At 24.2% G+C, this 24,207-nt stretch overlaps 1 protein-coding gene across 6 annotated transcripts in view; it reads right to left on the reverse strand.

Annotated features, from left to right (window-relative positions):
• Positions 1 to 24,207, reverse strand: part of LOC136974805 (sodium-dependent transporter bedraggled-like) — a 69,120-nt gene that overhangs the window by 41,623 nt on the left and 3,290 nt on the right. Inside the window, exon 1 of one of the 6 annotated variants that reach the window (XM_067269747.1) lies at positions 19,316 to 19,434. The exons of 1 other annotated variant lie outside the window; for it this stretch is intronic. The gene's annotated coding sequence lies outside the window, so the exon portion shown is untranslated. Of the gene's footprint in view, positions 1 to 2,455; positions 2,476 to 3,286; positions 3,568 to 4,522; positions 4,544 to 19,315; positions 19,435 to 24,207 lie in introns of those variants that run through there. 4 more of the 6 variants (XM_067269748.1, XM_067269751.1, XM_067269749.1 and 1 more) reach the window with 4 other exon arrangements.

Raw genomic sequence — 24,207 nt, forward strand, 5'->3', positions numbered from 1 at the left:
TTTATTACTTATATAAGTTATAGTTAAAGAAATGTAAATAATCATTAACACATATTACAATTAATAGTATTCATTAAAATACATAGCCTAATTTTCGTATTTCGACATATAATTATATATTTTAAAGGATCTGCAGTATTTATCCATCTGCAAAATTTCTCTAAATATCTGCATTACGTACAATTTACCAAGCTGTTAATACTTATATTATATCGCGTGACTTGTAAGTGTAAAAACAAAAAAATAAGAAAAAGAAAATTAAATACAACGTGACCATTACCATACTGCAGCTCATGTAATATTTATGCGATAGATATGCAAGATATGAAGCCATATTTTGCCATTTTTAATCTTACAGTCTAAACTATTGAATATCAAATGAAGATTGATTTAGTTTCAATAATTACTATGTTTATTCAAATTTATATTTAAAAATATATAGGTATGATTAAATCTATGAACAAATTTTATTGTAGGTCGTATATCCCAGTCACGCGTTGATGTATCCTATCATCTTATTTTGAAAGTTTTAATGGATGTGGAAAACATTCATAAATCATAATTACATTAAAAATTGTCGATAAAATTTGCTCTTTACTTTTCTTTCCTTGATTAAAATCGTTTAAGCGTGCATTTACAGGGAATTATGAAATCATAGATTTCAATTTACCGTATAATTATATTTCTCAATAACTGGTAAGGGTTGTTTAATACAAACAGACACTAAATTGATTCGTTTTCATTAAAGCCGACAACAATATAAAATTTGAAACCGTAATTTTATTACATAAATTAAATATATTCTTAGTTGGTTTTAGTTAAAGAAATTTCAATTTCGAGTAAAAATTCCGATAAAAATAATTTTTTTATGAAAAGAAAAAAATTCTTATTATTTAAGTTAAAAAGTTAAATCAAAAGTGCTGCTAAAAATACATAAATAAAATTTGAAATTTGAGGTTAATATAAATCCAAATACTATAGATAATTATTCTTTCTTATATAAATCCTATTATAACATATATATAATTAATTTAAAAAATTCATTTTATGTTTAGGGTGTAAAACCTGTTAAACTTCATTTAAATCGAACCTAAATTTTATAACGAAGAAATGCATCATCACATACTTATATAATGAAAAGGAATCATTGTTTTCTATAGCGCTTGCATAACAGCTATTTTCTAAAGTCAAATCGATATCATTCAGAATCGATTTCTAATAATTTGTTGAATATAAGATTAGTATAATACAATTCTTATAAAAGAAAATCATATTTTTTTTTTATGTTATGCGTTGGATTTATAAGATATTTTTAACTTAAATATTACAGAGTACATGTTAGGATATATTCTACAATAATAAGTATACATTAATTAAGAATTCTAATTTTGATTTTTGTATATCATTACTATTATTAAAAAATGATATACGTTGATTTGCATAGTTTTTTTTTGTTTTTTTATTAATGAAGAATGTTACTGTAATTTAATAACATCCTAAGTTTTAACCATGAAAGCATTAAAGTAATTTCTAACAGTAAGCTCTATTTTAAGCTAAGTGTATAAATTTATTGCAAAAATTTTAAATATTTAAAATATTATATTTACATCACTTCTTATTTTAACGAAATATTTTTGTAATCAAATTTCTCTTACTTGCAAATATGCAAATAGCAATTAACAATATATATTAAGCATTATAAATTAAATAAGAGTAGGCCCTATTAACTTCTTATTTGATTTATTTGTAAATGATAAATATAAAAAAACATTAAATTTTATTATTCAATCCAAAATATAATCTTATATTTAAATATTAATTATACTAACATTAGTAATTATAGCTATTAAAGATATATAATAATAATAATAATAATAATAATAATTGAAGAAAGAATGATAATTATGTTATTACTCGTAGTAATTGTGTACAACTTATGTATAATTTGGGAAAAAATATTTCGAGGAATGATTAATGATGGAAAATACCAAGAAAAAGCATACTTAAGGAAGGTTAAAAAAAATGTTCTAATGAATGAATTCTAAATATGAAAAGGATAAAAAGTAAAATAATATGAATTTAAAGTATTATTTATTTAAGGTAAAGGATTAGTATTTCGATTTTTCCGTATTAATTAATACAAAATATCTTCTATCTTTTATGTTTTAATTTTAATGAATAATTTATAATAAGTAAAAACTAAGATTTAAAATATATTATATGATAGTCATTAAAGATAACTTTTATTTTGAAAAAGCTGTTTTAATTAATCAAATTTATTTTTATTCCTTCTTTTAAAAATAAGTACCGGTAGTTGAATAATATAACATATCAAATAATAAAAATGTTATTTTATTTTTAGTTACCTAACTATTTGTTTTAAAATATAATACAACAAATTTGTTGAAAATATTTATTACATCTTATGATAATTAAAAATAAAAAAGCAGCGTACTTATCTTTGCATAATTCTTAATTAATAAAGGTAAAATGCTATTAAATTACGTCAACGAAGTCTTACAATAGTCACCTATAAGCTATAGAAACACTGGCTTGATTCGTGATATTCGTGGCAATTGATATGTATTGGCAGTAATAGATATTTTTTTGTCAAGTCACCATAGTTACGAAATTATGTGGTAAAGTTCTATAAGTTATTGATTATCAATTTTTCCGTAGTGTTGCTATAGCTTACTAATTATGTGAAGTAAAATTCGGAAATGGATATAATAAATGACAAACTACTATAATTAAGATTTAAAAAACAATCTTGAATAAGCATTAAAACTGACTAATAATATGACTAACAATACAGCTAAATGATTGAACGCTATTATCTAATGATAAAAAAAATAAATATTTAATAAAATTAATTCAAAGAACCAAATCAATCTATTATAGATAATTTAATTTATATAAATATTAAATGTTTATTGATTAAAGTGTTCAAAAGAATTAAATTAGATTTATTTTTATTCCTAAATAAAAATGGTTCAATAACTTTGCAAGAGGATAGGTTAAATTCAATAAGGAAAGACATCGTCAAATAACATTGACACATTTAAATGTATCAAATTTCATATTTTTGTAAAAATGATCAATAACATAGGCCTATTCTTATTTAAATTAAAATAATTAACAAAGAACACGAAATATTATTTTTGAATTTTTAATTGGTATAAACTTTGATTTGGTAATCGATATTTTCTATATCGATCGTTTTAATGCTAATTTAAAGGGGGTTATTTTAATATTAAAAAAAACGACTTGTAATTATCAAACCTACCTTTTTAATAATTCAGCTTGACAACTTTTAAGTTAACAATTACCTTTCTTTCGCGATGATATATTATACACTACCCGCTTCGCGTCTAACCTCGTCATGATAGTGTAGTTATGGAAGTGACGTCATATCACGCAAGAAGTGCATCCTGTAATGTAGGTAAATCTTGTAATATCCGGATTCGCAGAAATTCTGTTAAGATACATACGTTCCAACTTGAATCTCCTTGTACTATTTTGCAAATTATGAAATGTATTCTCCGTAGATTATGTGAATTTTTGCACGTAAACAAAGTAAAAATATTGTATCGTGTTTAAAAAACACAATCATTTAATATCATTTTGTAAATTTACTTTAACATTTATAAATATTTTAATAACTTGCTAACCATCAAGGTTTTAATAGAATTATAACTAATTACTACATAGTTTTCCATTATCAAAACATCTATTAATATATTCCAACTTGATAAGAACCGGTATTGTAATTAAAACTCAACAATAATAAACTGTTAGATATTGACTATGATTTAGATGCGGATTATAGTAATACCTGAATTATATTTAAATCCGCATTATTTCTTTATACGGTTCAAAGTTTCCTATCGACCTAATCATGTTATTATTATGCGTGTAAAATTTGTTTGGTTTAGGCAATTATTATTATTAATTAGTTACGTATTGTTCGAAAGAAAATTATTTGGTTCTATATCGCCTGAGTGAATAACAAAAGTAGATTCTACGTGAAACAATCGAGCCTTTCTATACTGTATCGAAGTTACAATAGGGCGTTGTATAATTTATTTCTCAACTTGTTTAAAGGAGTACTTCCGGTTGAATATAAAAGATAAAATTTCGGGCACGATTAAAAATTCAGAATTAACTCTCATGAAAAATGTGTCGTGTCGTAATTAATTACTAGTTCATTTTTAATGACAAAGGTACAAAAATTAATTAAAAATATGTTTAAAATTCTATTCTCTAAATTAACCGCAATGATATCAATGATATTTTAAATACAGTGTACAGTACAAGATGCAGTTCCGTACGTGACAATTGTCAGGAAAATGGTGATATAAATAATTTATTAGTGAGTGAACCCACTCTTCATTTGATCATACAGAACATCTACAATTGATTATTTGATACTTATATATATAAGTTATAGGCTATACTTATAGCAATATTTTTAAGTGATAAATATATTTATATAGGTTGTATTTAAATTTAAATAACTTACCAAATTATCTGGAATAATAATTTGTAAAAGACGGAATGAGGCGGTAGCCCAACGCAAATGAATGTGAACTTTTCCTACTCTCCTTGACAAGTTGGGTCAGGTAATGTTTGTGCACAAAGAGAGATCACGTGATATAACTCGTCAAGGTACATTTTTTTGGTCACAAATGGAGAGAACGGGATTTGTGGTAAGTATACCATGGCCACATGTTTGATTCATCAAGTTCACTGGCCTCAACCAAATTAAGGTTTTTACTGCATAATCCCTCGCGGAGTCCCCCGGTTACTTCCGGTACTTGTACCGGAAATGGGAAACTACAATAATAATCCTATTTGAATAAGGGTCACATAATGCACGTCTAAAATACATGACGTAATCCCAATTCGTCATTTATATAAACTCTTTTATATGGGAATTTATAGTAACGTTACAAACTGATATAAAAATATTTGTAAACATTTCACCGCGTAATACAAAGAATTTTCGGGTATTTAATCCCATAATAAAACTTTTGAAGGCAATTTAATCATCTAAAAATTAGTACATTACGTGCCATAAATTATAATTTTAACCGTTAATATTACAGTTTTACTTTAGTTATATTGTAGCTCTACTTTAAAATATAAAGAGACCCGTGATATACTTCTTAATATCACGAATATTAATTAAAATCGAAAACAATGCCAAGAAAAACAGCAATTAAATATTAAAGAGAGGGGAAAAAATACAACGCAACGAAAACAATAATACTATTAAGTAATCTCAGAAAATCGAAGAAATTATAATTAGGTCCATTCATAAATTACAATCATTGCAATATGAATAATGAAATTGCGCATTGTTAGTTCTCCATTGTAATTTATTACATTCAGATAATACAAAAGTTCAAATTATAGATGCAGTATAAAACGTATATAAATAGCTTAATTATAATTAAGTTTATTATCACAATTGAAAAATAGTATTTGTAATTTAGAATAGTCAGTTGATTTTTTTCGTTAATTGAAAGCTGAAACTAATTATTATACGCTGAAGAATTTGCAAAAGGCACTCAAATTTTATTGTATTGTTTTTAAAAGACATTTAAACCTGTTGAAATTTGACAGTACGTGATTAAAGACAAGAAAGAAAAAAAAAATTAAACACTTCTAATGAAATTTTTGAAATTTTATCATATTTAAACTTCAAATTTTGTTTTTAAAATAAACATTTATTTTATTAAAAATAATTTACTATTAAGGTATACATAAAAGCAAGCTAAATCAATGCATCAATATATTTTTAATGTTTTTCATGTATTTGTGAATTAATTTCATACATTATCTTTAAAATGTTTATTAATTTAAAAAATAAATACAGTATTTGTATTTAAGGCTAAAAACATATGTATAAACTTGTTTTTAATCCTGTTTAATTTTAATCCTGTTAAACTTTAAATTACATGAAAACTGTTTAATATATCAATATATTTTATATACAATAATTCCAATTTTTAATGAAAATAACTCAGTTAAAAGTCAAACGTTATTAACATTGGGATAATTATATTTAATACTTCATATCACCAAATTCAAATTTAAACAATTATGAAATTGTAGCCTACTTGTACAATATTTTCTCTTTCATTGTTTTGAATTTATACATAATTTTGCATTTATTTAATAATTTATACGATATTTAGATAAATTTTTTGTAAAACTCGAAAATATTTTTGAGATTTAAAATAATTTCGTATTTATATCTGTAAAAAAGTAATTTATAAACTATTATCATTGACGTTTATACTGTATGTTTACAATTTATACTCTGTAATATTAGTAATTTCTATTTTTAGCACGAGAAATTAGAGTGGAAAGTTTTAAAAATTTTTCCATAAGAATAATTGCAGCACAAACTAAAACTATCGTTATTTAATTCTCTAAAACAAATATGCATATACATAAATTGAATGGAAAAGAATAAATATTTTGTGAAAAGTAAATTATCTGAATGAAATTAAGATTAAGAAACATGACTTAAAATGCCAGTGATTATGATAAATATTCATTTATTATCATGGCTCACTCAGGATCTTGGTAGAGGGAGACCGCTTGAACGAATAAAAGAAGTTTTTAATGTAAATTCAATAAAATTTCCACCTTATGTGATCGCTAATTCATAAATAGTATATAAATATAAGATGCGACACAATATAATTAAAAAAGAAAATTTTCTAATTTTTCTCCCCTTCCTTTTTCTTTGAAGGATGCCAGGCCCCTTGTTTCCCCTCTGGGTGCGCCATTATTAATTATTAAATTTGTTATAAAAACTGTAAATGAATCTAATATAATTAAACTGTTACTTTTATTTATCATTTAGTTATTTAGTATTTTTGATGAATAATTTATCATTAAAATATAATAAATAAATAATAAATTTTACCTTTCTTGTCCATTTTACACTGATAATTTGTTCAACAATTACAAGATTAAGAATTAATATTTAAAAACTTATACTTTTTATATAATAATCAAATTAAGATCAAATGTTTCTTCTAATGCTAAGTTTAATTATCGTTTTTAATTAGGTTCATTCTATTTACTTCCATACATTTATATTATATTTTAAAATTCGATTATGAAAATAAAGCAGAATTTTTTATTAATTAATAATAAATTATAAATAACATTTCATATATTTCAACGTAATACAAGTCTACTTAATATTTTTAAATTACTTCAGTTAATCGATCCTGCATTTAGAGAAATAAATACATATGCTATTATTGCTAAGAAAACAAAGCATTGAAATATCGTGCTTAATTAAATATTCATTTAATTCAGTTTCTACGTAATTTAAATATATTCGAACGCTTTCAATAAGAAATCAATATGATTCGTTAATGGATATTTGTCTACATTTATATATCAATATTACAGTGAGACTTGAAAATTAATAATATATTACTATTGACTGAATGAATAAGAGCCTAATAATTTATTAATAACCAAAACAAACGTTTTAATCTATTAACAGTCTTACAGAAACATTTATGGACATTTAATATAAGTATTTAGCGTATTTTATTTAAATTACACTTAAAACTATTATCAGAATTTTTTTATGTAAAGTAATACAAGTTTTAGAAATTTGGAAATTACCTTCGATATAAAATGAGAAAAATAAATTTTAAACTTTAATATTTTACAAAAGAAGTCTCAATAAAACGGCTGAATTTATCGAATTAAAAGCATAAATTTGAAGTAATCATTATATAGGAACTGATAACATATATTTTATGAGTCGTTTAATTGTATGGTCCAGTTTAATTAAAAATGCTTACTAAAAGAATATTACTACAAACGACTCTAAAAATCTGAGTTATAGATTCAATTATATATATACTGTATAAGTTTGTAATAAATTACTTCCGAATATATAAAAAGTTATATATATATGTGTGTGTAAATCTACCAGCCCAAAATCATGGAACTTGTGTTGTCACGCAAGGAACATGATAATATTTTAAATGTATAGAATTAATAATTGTTTCCTAAAACTTCATATTAAAAAAATTGGCAAAAAAATTGTTGTCGTGACAACAAGCTTATATTTTTATAAATCGTGAAAAGAGTTTTATTTTTTACGATTAAAACTTTAAATTAAAATTAAAAAGTTTTAATCACAAAAAAAAATTATATTAATTTAACTAGACACAGTTCGTTTTCTGTCCGAACACGAACTAAAAATTGAGTCGAAGCGCTCGCTAGCAAGTCAATAATACTGTTTCATGGGGGCATCTATGACGACACTTGCTGGTACCGCGGCATTGACGTCGCCGTTGGCATAAAAAAAAGAATTGAAACAAAAAAAATGCTCGCGCTCGTTCTAGCAGCCTTGGATATTGTAACTATGACCCCACCGTACCATGAAAACGAAATCGTGGAACCCCGATTTTTATTACATTTTTTTTAATTTCCTCCTCTCATATTATGTAAAATGAAAAGTTTAATCAAAATCGATCGATCGATCAAATTTTGCAAACGAATTCAATTCTATAAAGCCACGTAGAGGAGGTTTCGCCTCAACAAGTAAATAGATATTTAGCTTTTCTTTATATATTAATGAATTTAGAAGGAAATAAGACATTAAAAATATAAAATAGAAAATTAAAAATTTTCATTTCAAAATTATTATATGTAAAATGTATGCATATATATATATATAATAACAGAATAAGGATAAAGCTTCAAGATTGTTTCTATTAATACCTAAAATGCCCATGAGCTCAATAATTTTTAAATAACCTCAAGTTTTTATTTTTTATCGATGAGAATAAAAATAAATTGTGACATTTTTTAAATAATTTAAAAATAAGCAATTAACTTTTTTTAATCTTCAGTGTTAAATCTGGATTACATCTTATTAAAACTGAAAAATATGTATTGACCTTTATAAATTAAATTAATCGAAACAGGTAAATGAAATTTTACAAGTAAAAATTAAAAGATTGCTCAGTCGTACAGTTAATAATTAATTAATTAATTAATTAATGAACGGCTTAAATTAGTCAAATTAAAAGTTGAACTTAATTGAAAATTTCACAAATTAATGATATGCGTTTTCTGATTTCGAAAAAACTTAAATCTATAAGTTACTTTAAAATTTAATTTTAGGTTATCCTTATAAATATTCGTAAATGACTCATTAAAACATAAAAATCGGATAATTTTAATAATAAGTGTACGGTACATTTATAAAATATATATAAATTATAGAATGTTCACAAAAAATTAATCAGCATAAAACTGAAAGCAGCTTTCTAATATTAAAATATGATTCAAAATAAATATTTCATGAGTTGATTTTATGATACATTCAATATATATATATATATATATATATAATGTGTATGTATGGCTAAGACGGGATTTAAAAAAGGGAGTGGGATGGTTTCTCCTCTTACTCATTAGCTAACTGGCACCCACGCACTTAAACACGCATACGTAACTCATAACGCTTAATTGTAGCCATATATTTTAGTTACCATTAACAATTTCTTGTATATTACTTATTATTAAAAAATTTTCAGATGATTTCATTATTGTAAATACCCAAGATAAGAAAATCATCTGAAAAAACATTTGCTTAACAATCTATTGAAATCTTGATCCAATCGTAGATGTGATATATTTACGAAGATTGGATAAGAATGGTAATCCACGTGTAATCTCAAAATATGTAATTACGAAACAAATTATTTTATCTTTTAAGGAATTTTCATTAAGAAAATTCCATAAAATAATTTATAGAATTTTTTTTTGTATTTGATAAAAATATATCAGAAAATAACTTCCGGGATGATATTGCTGCTAAAAAGTAACAGATGATATCTCGTTTTATCCCGTCCATCTCAATCATGTGCATATACAGTACATATAAATAGGAGAAAATAGTATAACAACTTATTTTTAATTGTTTCAAATTGATTATTTTTTAAATTGTATTCTTCAGTTTATGCATTATCAAATAATTTAGTATTTACTATATTACTGATATCTATTTTTTATTAGCTTATTGGTTTTTAACCTTAAAACAAGTACGACCATTGAAGTTGTTTTAGTTTAGTTATCTACAATAGTTATTTAAAAATTTTCAAGGTAATCAATCATATGAAACGAAGGTTAAGGAAAAATCAACTTAAAATAATATTTCGAGAAAATAATCTTCTATATATGCTTTATATGTGTATACATACAGCATAATTTCCCAGACAAACATTTATTTTTTATATTATTTTATATAAGTGAACATTAAATTTTAAATACCAAACAATAGTACAATATATATCCCGGCACAGTTAGGCCTATAGTTCATGAAAATATCATATGCATAATGCATTTTTAATGATATTATTTTAATTTTCAATACCTATTTAAATTTTAGAGTTTTTTTCTCTTAATTTATATTTATATTAAATATATTGCTTAGGAAAGCTTTAATAATTAGAATGCTATTAAACTTTATATTAATCAGATCTACATACATCAGATATAATTAAACAATCTATTCAAAATGAATGAACAAAGTAAACTTTCTTATCATTTATTAAAAATGTAGCCAATATTATTTGTAGTAAAAACGTCACAAAAAAGAACCGAACATAAGTTTTATTTTACATGTACATTTTCTAAAATCGATTGAAACGATTATAGTTATAATATATTCACGTTTCTACGTAGTATTAAAAGAAATTCTTTCGTGAAACGTATGCTACATAATTTAAGAGTGATTCCTGACTGGCATCGATAACTACTAGCAATATGAATTTTGGATTTATAAGATAGAGAAGGAAGATAGTCAATTATATTTTACTTTTCTTCCTAATTTAATTATTAACATTACAGTCAATTTAATTTCGTTTTAAAATTAATGTCTTAAAATAGAATTATTTTTTTGCTAACCATTTTTAAATAAATATTTCACTTAGATAAGGATTAACAAACGTTATAGTGTATAGTTAACTATGAAAATATTTTTATAAAATATATTTTGTATTTTATATAAACATTTCTAAATGTATTACGTATAAATTAGTTTTGACTTTTTAAACAAGTTTTTTAATAATAAACCTAAAAGTCTTTGTACCATTATTGACGTGTTAGTAGAATTGCTAGGTCATAGGGTGAAATAGAGATCATTTTATACAATAGTAATTTTTATATAACGAATGCATTAAATTACATCAATAATATCACGATTTCCTATTTGAAGACAGTTAACTTTTTATGAAGTATATTTATGAATATGATCCATATAGATATAAAAATCCTATAAAAGAATTAATGATGCTTAACTTCCTCTTTGTCAATTTTAAACTGACAATGAGATCGTTTTATTCATTTATTTATTATTTACATAAAAGAAGTATTGTCGACACATTCCTCACGTGTGGCTCCATCTGGAAGTTATTAAAGAAAGTGGGTTAATTTAGGATGATCAAAATTAATGAATTCAATATATAATACGTGTATATGACAGGAATGAGTTCTAAATGTAAATCGGCTGGATTATGGTTTCTATCAAGAAAGTTATTCTTTCAAAGCTACATTAATTTAGGCGTAACTGAGTTTTTAAAATTAAAATCTATTAATAAAATCTCAGTTTTTTATGTTAAACTTGAATTCGTTATATACATATTAATGTTGGCATGTAGGTTAAATATATTCTTAAATAAACTAAATTTTTTTTTGTGTGTGTGTTTTTCATAGTAATGCAATTTCATTATTCGTGTGTTTTGAGGACGAATATTTTTTCAGATTCTCTCAATTTAAACAATTTAATATATTGAAAATTTATGAACTGACTTTTCACGATAAAGATGTAATTTTTTCTGAAACAGTAGTCCTTCAAGCAAGTGTTAATAGCCCCACCTTAATATTGTTGATTAAATAGATATCATTAGTCAATATTGCTTTTGGAACAATTCGAAGCAATGAAAAGTAATATTTTTTTTTTTTTTTTTTTTAATATTTAAAATAGGCCAATTATTCTTTTAAAAGAATAATTAAATAAACTTTAAAATAAATTCCTTTCCGATTCTCTTTTATAATTATAACATTCTAGAATAGATTGTTGATAATGCTGAGTAGTGCCTCAACACTTCTTACATGTATTACTATAAGTATGGAAAAGTGAAATAACTACGTTGATAACGAAGTGCCGTATGAAAAAAAATTACGCTACTATTAGAAAAAAAATGAAAAACACTGATATATAGGCTATACAACACACATTTACTTATGTATATTTATATATTTTTTCAAAGCTCATCTTTTAATTTCATAAATATACATTAATATTCATTAATTTAATTAAGTAAAATTAGCATTCTATTAAATATAATGAATTGTATATTAATTAACTCTAGTTACAGGTTTCATTGACTTCAGTTTTGCCCTCAAAACATACAATACGGATTTACTATTACTATACCTATTTTTATATATTAAAAATGCAATCCGTCTTTGGAAAATGTTAATACTGTAAGTCATAAGTTAAGCTTAAGCTTTCAAAATTTTGAAATAAAAATTATTTTTTAACACTATGTATATATTTTTCTATTAAACGATAAATCATAAAATCTTGCTTCAATTTTCAATTTTATTTATTTTATTTTTCTTTGTATTTAAAGATATATATTTTAATATAGCTGAGATATTGTAATGTTTGCTATTTCATATTTTATTTATTTAAATTCTGATTTCTGTTTCGAGGGAGATACTCTAGATAGGACCAGGGCCGTTCCGACCTGGGGGTGCAGAGGGTGCGGGGCACCCGGGCGGCAAGCCTAAGGGGGCGGCGCGAGCCGCCTTAAAAAAAGGGAAAAATTAATTTATCATTAAATTAATATAATACATAAATATTATTCTAAATATTATCATTAAAATACTACTATTCTAATATTATTTGAATATATGTACTATTCTAAATATTATTAATTATATTTCAAATTCAAATTTTATATACACAACTTATTCAGGCCACAAGTGGCAAGTATAACAGTTTCTTGTTTTAACTCGTCTTAAGCTATTTTTCACGTCGGTCGCGAGGAAGATTTTACAGGAAAATACTCGTCTGTGGTCAAAGCATAGAAATGCACGCACAGGGATAATTTCTTTTATTTTAATTTTAAACGTGTAATCGTGTAAATCGCAACAGCTTAAAAAGTTTTTGTTTGATATCGTGGTTAGAGAGACAGTAAAAATTAAAGGTGAGTACATACATTAATTTGATTATATTTTGCTTTTGCGCGGTTAAATAAAATTTAAATAATATTTTTTTTAACTTAAATTTACTTTATCTTTTTTATTTGTAAATTTTTAACAACTTTGGGGGAAGGGGCTGCAAAATTATTCTCGCACCCGGGCGGCAGATACCCTACGAACGGCCCTGGATAGGACTATGTCTTAATACACAGAAAACGTCATTAATCTTCGAAAATTTCATAGGATAATTGTGAGACATTTGTTTATCTGTACTTTATTGGAAAACACCAGACTTTTACTGGTAACTTAGTAAGCAGCTGAAATTTCCTATCATTTGTAAGTGGCATCTTTCCTACACATACGGGTAGGACGGTGTCAGCTGTATGAAATACGAAGTAACCAAAAATAAGGGTAATCTTATAACATACATGCTGTACATTAATTAATGCCAAGTTCACCAACTTCGTGACATTATTGTAAGCATATTTTACAGCGCTTTATTAAACCTCCTGCATTACATTTATTACATTTTCCATAAACTTCAGGCAGGAAACATCTAAACAGAACATAGACGTCTTTATATACACTTTCTACTTGTACGTTAATCCCCTCCCAATCCACAAATTTCATTAAATTATTTTTTACATACGATGCATTCTATCCAATAACACTTATATCCAATACAATATAGCATCTTACAAACGTCAGAAAAAGATGCCACTGCGGTTTTCTCCTCAAATTGGCTCTCTGGAAACACGACTCCACCCATTATTTGTTAGCAAGCCACGTAGTTCCCAATAATATATAAAAATATCGGCTTACGTCAAATACAAGATCAACAGTCTGTACTATAACATGTCTACCCAACAGCAACAATGTACATAAATAAGCAGATTCTCGGATGAATGAGGATAAACCGAAAGAAATGTACTTGTACTACACTAAATATGTAGACAGCAATAATTGCAAATGAGTTGTGATTACCTTTGTTTGATGATAAACGATTTACGAATGTAGTGGCATCTTCCCTTAACATATTTTCAAAGTTAAATGTCATTTTAGTAAATGGTGCTATATAGTAATTGTGCTATTAGAATATAGGTCTAGAGATATTAATAGAATCATCATAAAAGGAAATACTTCAATGGTGATTCATTACTTTAATTAAATTTAAAGTATAATTGATAGCATAATAAATTCAGAATAATAAGTTCTTATAAAGAATTTTTTGTACTTTTTTTATAATTTTTATATTTTAATTAATTTATTTAATTAATTTTGATTTTTACGTCTAAATTTAATAAAAAGCATGTGAAAAATATTAGGATTATATTATTTAAATTTTTTATATTTAAAAATGTGCACGCATATTCTAATGCTTACGCATAATATAACCTGTACCTGATTTTGACAAATAAAAATTAGCATTGAAATAAATATAGATAATGCAGTGAATACATTAAATATCTCTAGGTCATACTATCTAACGAATCTCATTATATATTTTTTATTATATTATATATATTGGGCTTAACATTTTAAAATAATAAGAATAAAAAACTTTTGTAAAATTTAAGCATATTAAAACAAAAGAAAAATACGTTGAAACTGCTAATTTAGTATTACTGTATTTAATTTAACAAGATAATTAGCCTCTTCAATACTTTATATTGAATGAAAAATAAAAAGATAATTTATAAACAGGAAGAAACTGAATTAACTAAAACATGTACAAACCTAATTATTCACGAGGTAATTATATGCAGCAGATTGTAAGTAAACGTATAATATAAACAAGGAAAAAGGATAATCTAAATTTAGTATTTGATTATAAGCTAAACATGAATTGTCTGTCTACAATTTCAATTTGTCTGGTATAAATTTATATACCAAAGTTCTGTAAATAGATTAAAAAACGAGACTTTTTTTTTATATCAGAGATTTTAGTATGAGGGCAAAGTAAATATAATTTTCATTAAATATTCCCCGTAAAACTAATGTAATAAGTGAATTAGTATATTACTGTTTAGAATGCATTGCTTTAATATTAGCAAATGTAAATATTTATAAGATTATGAATTTGTTTTGGTAATAATTAATTAAAAATTATAATATGTTTTACAACTATAGCTAATATGTTATGTAATTATTAGCACTTAGATATGTATTAAGTCGTAAATTTCGGAAGATAATTATGCCTACATATTTTAAAGTGTATTAAGCATAAAATCTTTGAAATGAGATATGGCAATTGTAATAAACAATTTACGGATGTTACAGATAAAATTTATTTAGAATTTGTTTTATTTTTGTTAATTAAAAAGATATGTCAAATATCAAAATAATTATTGAATATTCCTGAACTAAAATGAGTAAAATTTCTGCTAATAAAGGGTTCTGATTGTTTTTAAAATTACGCAATGTTTAGTCCATTAACCTATACAAATTTAAATCTTCCATTGAGAAAAGGAGCCAAGTGGGTCAAAAGTGAAGAATTTAAACAAGACCTGCAACAATGTTTCTTCACTTAAAAGTTTTTATATTCAATCTTGAAATATTTAATAAATGGACTTATAGGTCTCCCTATATGATTTATAGTGTTGTATCCAAATGTGGAAAACCTTTTACCTTCGTAAAATTTGGAAAGAAATTAGAGGCTATAAACAGGGACTATAACCTACTGACCTGCTTTCTCTGATGAAGGTTAGTTTCAGGATTTGCAAACCTTGAACCCCTTTCACTGAAGAAACATTTTCTTATAACCTGATTAGTGTATTTTTACTTAATAGAGTAAGCGTACTTTCACTCTCTTTTGTAAAATTTAAATTTTTCAGTTAAAAAAGAATAATCTTTTATTTTTAATGTTTATTTTGTAACTTAATTAATATAATTTGCGTGTATATGTAATTTTTTATAAGTTCTTATGTATTATATATATATTTCTTTATAAGTATCAAAGCTAAAATTTACTTTTAAAACGATACTTTTAAGTGATTGTTGAGTTGTTTTGTTAACAGAAGGAATTACATTTCCAAAACTGGTTACTGTCTATCATCTTATTTAAATCCGGAACACTTTTATTTTAGCTACGTCAATTTCCTACTTTATTCTGACATCATACATAAAACTTTCAGGAAACTAGTTTAGTTACTTTAACTAGAACATTATAGTAAATTTTTTAAGACGAGTAATTGGTTTACAATGGGCAAGCAAGTTAACCAATAAATTTCGAATCAAAAAACAGAAAATCTAATTTTAAATCCAAAAATAGCAATCGATACAAACAATTGAAAAGTAATCTTAAAAAGTTTTGATTGGAAAACTGATTCGAATTTAATAGAACTAAGAATATAAATTGCAATTCTCATATCATTCAGTTCAAAGATTACTTTTGTGATTATGTTTAAAACTATTTTTGAATCTTTGTGTTTAAAAATAATCATATAATTAATTTTTATGCATAAATTTAATATATTTAACAATTTTCTTCGAAGTATTTAATAATTATTATTTAAATTTATTTATAATAAGTTAAGATCTAATTTTTCTCGGAATTTCTTGCAGTGTCAGTCAAAACATTTCTTTTTTTAATTGTTTAACAATGGCATGATGTCAGATCTTAAAATGAACTGGTAGATGATCCTTTGTCATTATTCACAAAAGCATGTCTTTGACATTTTTATATCCGGATATGTTCCATATGTCTACTTAAATACACAGTATATATTAAGAAATTATTATATTAACAATGTATAAATCTCATTATTATAAAAAGCAACTTTTTAAAGCGTTATACAATAAAATACATTTAAATTTTATATACTGTAGGTACCGAAAAATATATTATCTTTAAAAAATATTAAACAAATCGTTTTCCAAATAATGAAAGTCAATGATTATAAGTGTAAATACATATTTATGTTACATTTTGGTTTCAATTCACGTTGTATTCTGGTTAAGGCAACCGTTGTAATTCCACCAAGTGTGCAAAGCCCATGACGTTTATGAAAAAAAGCCTATCAAATGGGGCAATAACCTTGAATACAAACAAAAGGTTCAATAAATTACTGATATTGCTTCTATTGTGATAATTTGAAGAGGATAATCTAAGCATATGATAATTTTCATATCTTCTAACAAGGATACAATAAGAATTAGAGTATCGTTTTAAGAGTCTATGAGAGAAATTATAGGGTTTGATACTGATCTAATATATATATATATTTTTTTTCTATTCATTTTTTGAGAACAGCTGCATCTGAATCATGCAAAGCAAGAACAGAAAAAAATGAGCAATTAAAAAACCTGACTCATTATAAGAAAGATAAATTAACCGAACCGTTTCATGTAACAAATTTTATTGAAAGTGTTTACAATAATGAAATGATTTATAAAAACTTGTCTTCGTATTACTTTATATCCTTTCTCTATAATTATTTTACGTTTATTAAAATTAAATCTAATTTCGGATATTTATATTTAGACCTACAAAATATTGAGTTAATGGCAAGTACAAATTTAATTAAAAATTAATTTTATCTTAATTTTTCATAATTAACAAGAATTAATTATTATAAAATCGAGAAACTTAAAAGTTCTTTTTAATTCAAAAATATACCCAGTAGAATTAATTTTAAAACATCAACAAGAATTCAATATCAGTTTTAAGCAAGCAAACAAAGAATTATGTTTAGTCAAAATATTTAATAAATTCCAGATTTTATCGAAAGTTTGGACAGTAAGCCTTTGACGACATACAAAAGTAATCTTGCATCATATATCAAAAGGTTTCAAATTTTAAATATAACTTTGAAATTATCAGAGTATTATTCTTTATAAATTTATTGCCATATCCAAAAAATTTAAAACTAAATATTATTTAGCAGCATTAACATTAACAAATATCGATTTTATGATTCATAAATTTTATGTATAAGCTATTACAATGTTAAAATAGCCAGCTGTCAGTTGAAACACAACACTTCGAAACAACTGGTGCCAGAGTGATCTTCTTGATATTAGTTTTAATATTTAGCAGGAAAAAATACATCTATTCGATTATATCTATAACACTAATTTAATTTAAAACAACTTATCTCAATAACTATTGCTACTGTTTTGTGATAATACATATTCGAATGTAAAATTCTTAATAAAATTAAATATAAATGACATAATATTGATATTTACACAATAATTTATAAAAATGAATGCATGTAAAACATTTCTATTAGCATTTATTAAAGAATAATGACAATTAAACTTAATTTTAAAAAATATATATTATTATTTCCATTTAGATATGAGAAATCAATATTAGAGAATTTGATAATTGGATGGCATTAAAGTCTGTATTCTATTTATTTATACAATCGATAATTTACATAACTATTTTGTGTAAATACAAAACGTCGGGTAACTTTTAATTCCATTATTTAGCTCTTTTCTTTAGATTATATTTTACCCTTTCATGAAAATTTTGCCCTTCATTAGCATTTTCACCTTGACCTGTCTGTTGCAATATTTGTTAGCCTCATTTTTTTCACAATACACCCCCAAACAACGATTCTACTCGAACTGACTCAGCCTTAGTTTAAAGGTTTTTATATTTACGGAATTAAAACCTGCATTTTCTAAGTTAAATTCGTAATTTCTCTTTGATAAAAGTAAAAAAAAAACACTAACAAGAAAAGCATATTTCAAGATAAAATATCAAATAAGGTATATAAATTTACAGTAGTAAATAAATGAAAAAAAAAAAAAATGCTAAAGTTTAAACTCGATAAATTCAGTAAAGATTCTCGCTTCGTTATTTTTAAATATAACTCAGTAACATAAATATTAAAAACCGGTATAGTAAGTAGGTTTATGCACATTATTTCCGATGTGGATATTTATGGAAAAGAATCTTTTATTTTAAAAATTTAGGCATTCATACACCGTTAAAATTCCATCTTATTAGGTTTAGTAAAGTCTACGCGAGAAAAGGAAAAAAAATCACTTAATTAGATTAGCGTGTAAAGTATATAATTGAATAAAACCATACCTACAACAACGTAGTCGATGCCTTTGCGGAAAATGAATCACGACTTCTATATTCAACGTCAGTATTACTCAGAATGAGCGTTCAACCAACGCAACTGCCATCTAGTATCGGAAGCATTATCATGTAGTTCAATAGCCTTCCTCGGGGGCTTTTTCGTAGTAAAACCGAACGGAATACTTTATTGTGCGTTACTATACGTCAATTTTTTTGTTTGTGTTTTTTCAAACAATATATAGAAACAATGTTGCTTTAATTTGTATTTGTATATATAAGAAATCCGAATTTCCAATTACGAAATATTAATTTTATTGTTTCTATAAGTCCTTTCTTCTTTTTATCGTTAATGACAGTGAAATTATTTGTGAACAGAAGGTTTATGTATGGCTTCATTTTAAGGATGTTTTTGTTTATTTTAATAATAGTCTTTGTTTAAATATAATTCAAATAGATTCGAGAATACATTTTTTAAGATTTTACAGTAAATCTACTTCGTTGTTTCACTATAAATATTCTGTTTGTTTTCTATTGCTAATAATAGAATAGAAGGAGTATAGTTCTAATCAATGGTTTTGATGATGATGAAATCATTTCGTACTTCACTGGATAAAAAAATTAACTGTATTTTCTTTATTGCGTTCGTGAAAGGCGTGTCTTTCCTTTCTAGTAACCTTAGAAAGAAATTTTCCAAGAAATTCTCCTATAACTTACTTATAACGTTCGGTTCATTATTAATCGATTATTTTCAAACCTTATTGAAAATTGAAATTAATAATACAAAATGGAAAATTTTAATAAAAGTGAATGGATAAAGGAATGGAAAAGTGGATCTAAATAAACATAAGGCTTAACATGTCTTTGAACCAAGTAAAAGTTAAAGTTTGAAGACAAAGTTCAGAATTTATCTTTTTTATAGGCACGAGTTTATTGAGTGTCATATATTTGAAACTTCTCGAAGGTAGTACTTAGATATAATAGCTATCATGATGAACGCTTTTGTGTGAAGTAGTTTTATTATCTATAGTTTTATTCTTTAGTAATTCGAGTTCTATAACTTATTTACTTTTCATAAATACGTCTGCATCTGGAATAATCATTCTGTAAATAGAAGTGCAATATTGATATTATTATACTTTTTTTTCTATTGTTACTGGTTCCAGAGATTGATCAAAAAAGAAAAAAATACAGAATAAAAATAAAGTTCAACAGAGTTCAAAGGCATTTTATTTCCATGTTTAAACTATACAGTCTCCATTGATAATTCGTTTTGCTATCGCCTGATTTTTATCTTTTTTTCCCTGTTGTGTTTAGCTGTGTATTATTTTATTATATAAATATATTAATCAATTTATTAATCAAATTTCCTATAATAGCAATAGGATAATAATTATCGTAAAAGAATATGAATTAATTTATCACGGAAATTATTTTTACTTGACTTTCTTTTTATAAATTTAGATTTATAAATCTATAAAACTACAATACATTCAATTTTTTTTTTTTTTTTACATTTTTATTCACTAATATTTTTACTTTATTGCTTTTCACAATTAACATTTTAACTAGTGATATTTTGAATATTTACTACGTAAGAATCTATAAAATATTAATAGCGTAGTCATATTTAAATGAGACTTAAGAATTGCTTCTTCGATACGACTGTTCACCTTTCATATTTTGAAATTTATTTTTCTAATCATATACTAAGTCAGCTCAATATTCTCTATCACGAGTGACAAATCACATTCTATGAATTAATAAATATGATACGAAGACATCATTTCTACATCTGATGAATTAATAAACATAAAGAGGAAGTTTTATTACTCTCGTTCCTTTTTATATTAACCAATTTAATAAAGTAAATGCTATCAAGAAGATTCTAAACAAGCTTTACACATACGAAATAGAGAGCATTAAAAAATTTTATGGCATTCTCTCGATATCTTAGGATAGTTTAATAGAAACGAGATTGTCTGACCACCCACTCACGGAAAATTTCGTTCTCAAACATAAAATCTACAACCAAAACATTGATTTATTTTATATTTGTTGTTTATACGAGATAAGAAGTGAATAATAATTAATGTTAAAATATAATTATGACACTTAACTTCGTGGAGATTATGTTTAGATAAAGCTTAAGATGGAGAAAGTCGAGACAGAAATATTTAAATTCATTACATAAACAAATTTGAAAATATTATCCAGAGATATCAAATTGTTTATATTATCGTTTCGTGTTATATTGGTTGGCTCTTTTTTCTTTTTAATTCCTGAGACGAGATCGTGTGTCAAGTATTTATTTTAAAGAATGAGGCTTTAGGAATCGAGAACACCTAAATCACGGTTCTGGAAACATGATTTGGTTTCAGTCGAGTCACTTTAATAAAACCTGTTCTGGATTCGGTTAAAATATGATCAAAGAAATGGGCTTTTAATGATTCTTTATCTCGATTTAGTGTAACGATCTTTTTCTTCTTTCTTTGCTTAATTATTAACTCGACAATATTATAATTAATTAAGCCTTAACCTTTTAACAAAATGTTTTCTAATAACATTCATTCGTAATAAAATATTCCATTAAAGTATTTTTATTTATTTTAATTAAAACGTCGTTTATATAAATTAAAAGTAGAAAATTTAATGGAATAAAATGATAATATTAATTTATTAATCTGTAGTAATGGAATCATCTTTTATTATTTATTTATATCATTTTTCATGGTCTCAAATAGGGATAAAATGAAATTGTCAATCTATTTTAAAACAGAAATAAAAATAACTTTCATTGTTTTAAAAAGCTTTCTATAGATATTAAATTTATTATTATTATTAATGGTATTATAAATATATAAATACATTATAAAATTATATTTAAAAGTTTTATATGTATTATAAAATATTTATATAAAATAAACTCTTCCTACTCAGTTTTGAATGTTAAATTATTAATAATTTTCTAGTAATTCGATTATTTATTGTTATAATTATTAATTTATGTTATAAAACTTATTATATTTATTTTACTAATTTCATTCGAAAAATCTGGGAAATAAATATAATAAATTTATTTTTTATCTCATATCATAAATAACACTAATCTGTAATACATCAGAGCGCCATCTGTTATCATATAAATGCAATAAATATTTTTTTTAAATTAGAAACTGTTTTTTCCTGATTCATTTCTCATTCTTACATTAAAAATGAGAAATTTAACTTCTTCTGTTAAATATTGCGTAAAAGAAAGTATTTTGAATTAGTAGACAATTAGCAAATCATATTGTAATAATTTATCAGCTTCATTTATTATATCTTTAAGTAAAATATGTGGAATTTATCAGATCAATCGCTTGAAAACTGCCATTAAAAGTTGTTTTGAGTTTAGTAGATACAACTTTTGAATTTATTATATTGCTCCTTCAGTTTAATTTATGTATATTTATATATATATATTTGTAACCTTGACAGTAATTAGACATAGAATAAAAACTTATTTTAGCAAGTCAATTCTGTTTTTTCCTAGTCTAAAATTTTCGATGATGACAGTCCAAGCAAGTTTTTTTTTATAGTATTTATCAAAAATTCTGTATTGGTCCTTGCGCGTTATACTTGTTTACGCAAAAATTATTTATATAAATGAAAGGTGAAGGGGAAAAATAGCAAAACCTGCTTTTCAAGTACAAAATAATTGAAAATAAAATTGCATGCCGTATTTTTTTCTAGCGACTATTTTTTTTTTCTATTAGTTATGAAATTTAAAATTACTTTCAACTAGTTCTATGAATCAATAGTCAAATATTGGTAAATGTTCTAATTTTAAGAGAAAATATTGATTTTATGAACTAGATTTCGAGAAATATTACTGTTTATTTTGCAAAATAATTTACAAATATTATTATATAAGCACAAATATAACACATTTTAAAAATGATTTCAACTAAAATTATTTTTTAAAACATAAAATGTATAATTCAAAACTAATCATAGATTTTAATCATCTTAATCTTGAAATATTTTAATTATGTATTAAATTTAGATTTTTAAGAGTGATAAAATATTTTAAAAATAAATATTACAGTTGTAACATGCGCTAAAAAATAAAAGAATTTCTGTTTTATCTCCTAGCTTATTCAGATAAATGATAAACAAAATCTTTTCAGTTGTCAGATTGGTTTATCGCAGTTACCCAGACATTCGAAATATTTATAATTTTGTCTAAAGCATTTTTTATATACTTTATTCATTTATAATATTTAAAGTATGAAATTTTCAATTTATATACATTTTTCTTTTTATATTATCATTCAATTTCTTCTTTCATTTCATGTGATGCGCTGTTTTAAGCCTTTTTCTAATCAATCTGTAGAATTAATTGCAGATAAATTGAGGCATTGTATAAAAAAATTGAAGACATAACTTAAAAACAAATTGTGATCTACCAATTAAATATTTATCATTTATAATAATAACATATTTTAAATTGTAAAAATCTGTTGTGTAACGAAAAATATTTTTGAGGATTTTATTTAATTAATTTAACTGTAAAATTGAATTTTTTTATGTTAAAAAAATAATTAAATAAATCTTAAAACCGATTAATAATTTTAAATTTTTTTTCCTTATAGTTTCATAGGTTGAAAGCAGATGGCGCGCATTTGACAATGAATAATGATTTGTACGGTTATAAATTGTCGCGATGTACAGTTTTGTATGGATTTTGTAGCTTCGCTATAAATTTCTAGACGAGTATTATAGATACATTATTACGTAGTTGATTAATACATGCGCATATGCGATAAAACTATCGCTAACGTTAGAAATACTTTCAAGTATGCACGCCGTACATAACTAATTAACCAATTAATTACCGATAATATATATCGTCCGAA

Source organism: Centruroides vittatus, unplaced genomic scaffold (assembly GCF_030686945.1).
Source record: "Centruroides vittatus isolate TY-2023 unplaced genomic scaffold, ASM3068694v2 contig_357, whole genome shotgun sequence".
In the NCBI taxonomy this organism is placed as follows: domain Eukaryota; kingdom Metazoa; phylum Arthropoda; class Arachnida; order Scorpiones; family Buthidae; genus Centruroides; species Centruroides vittatus.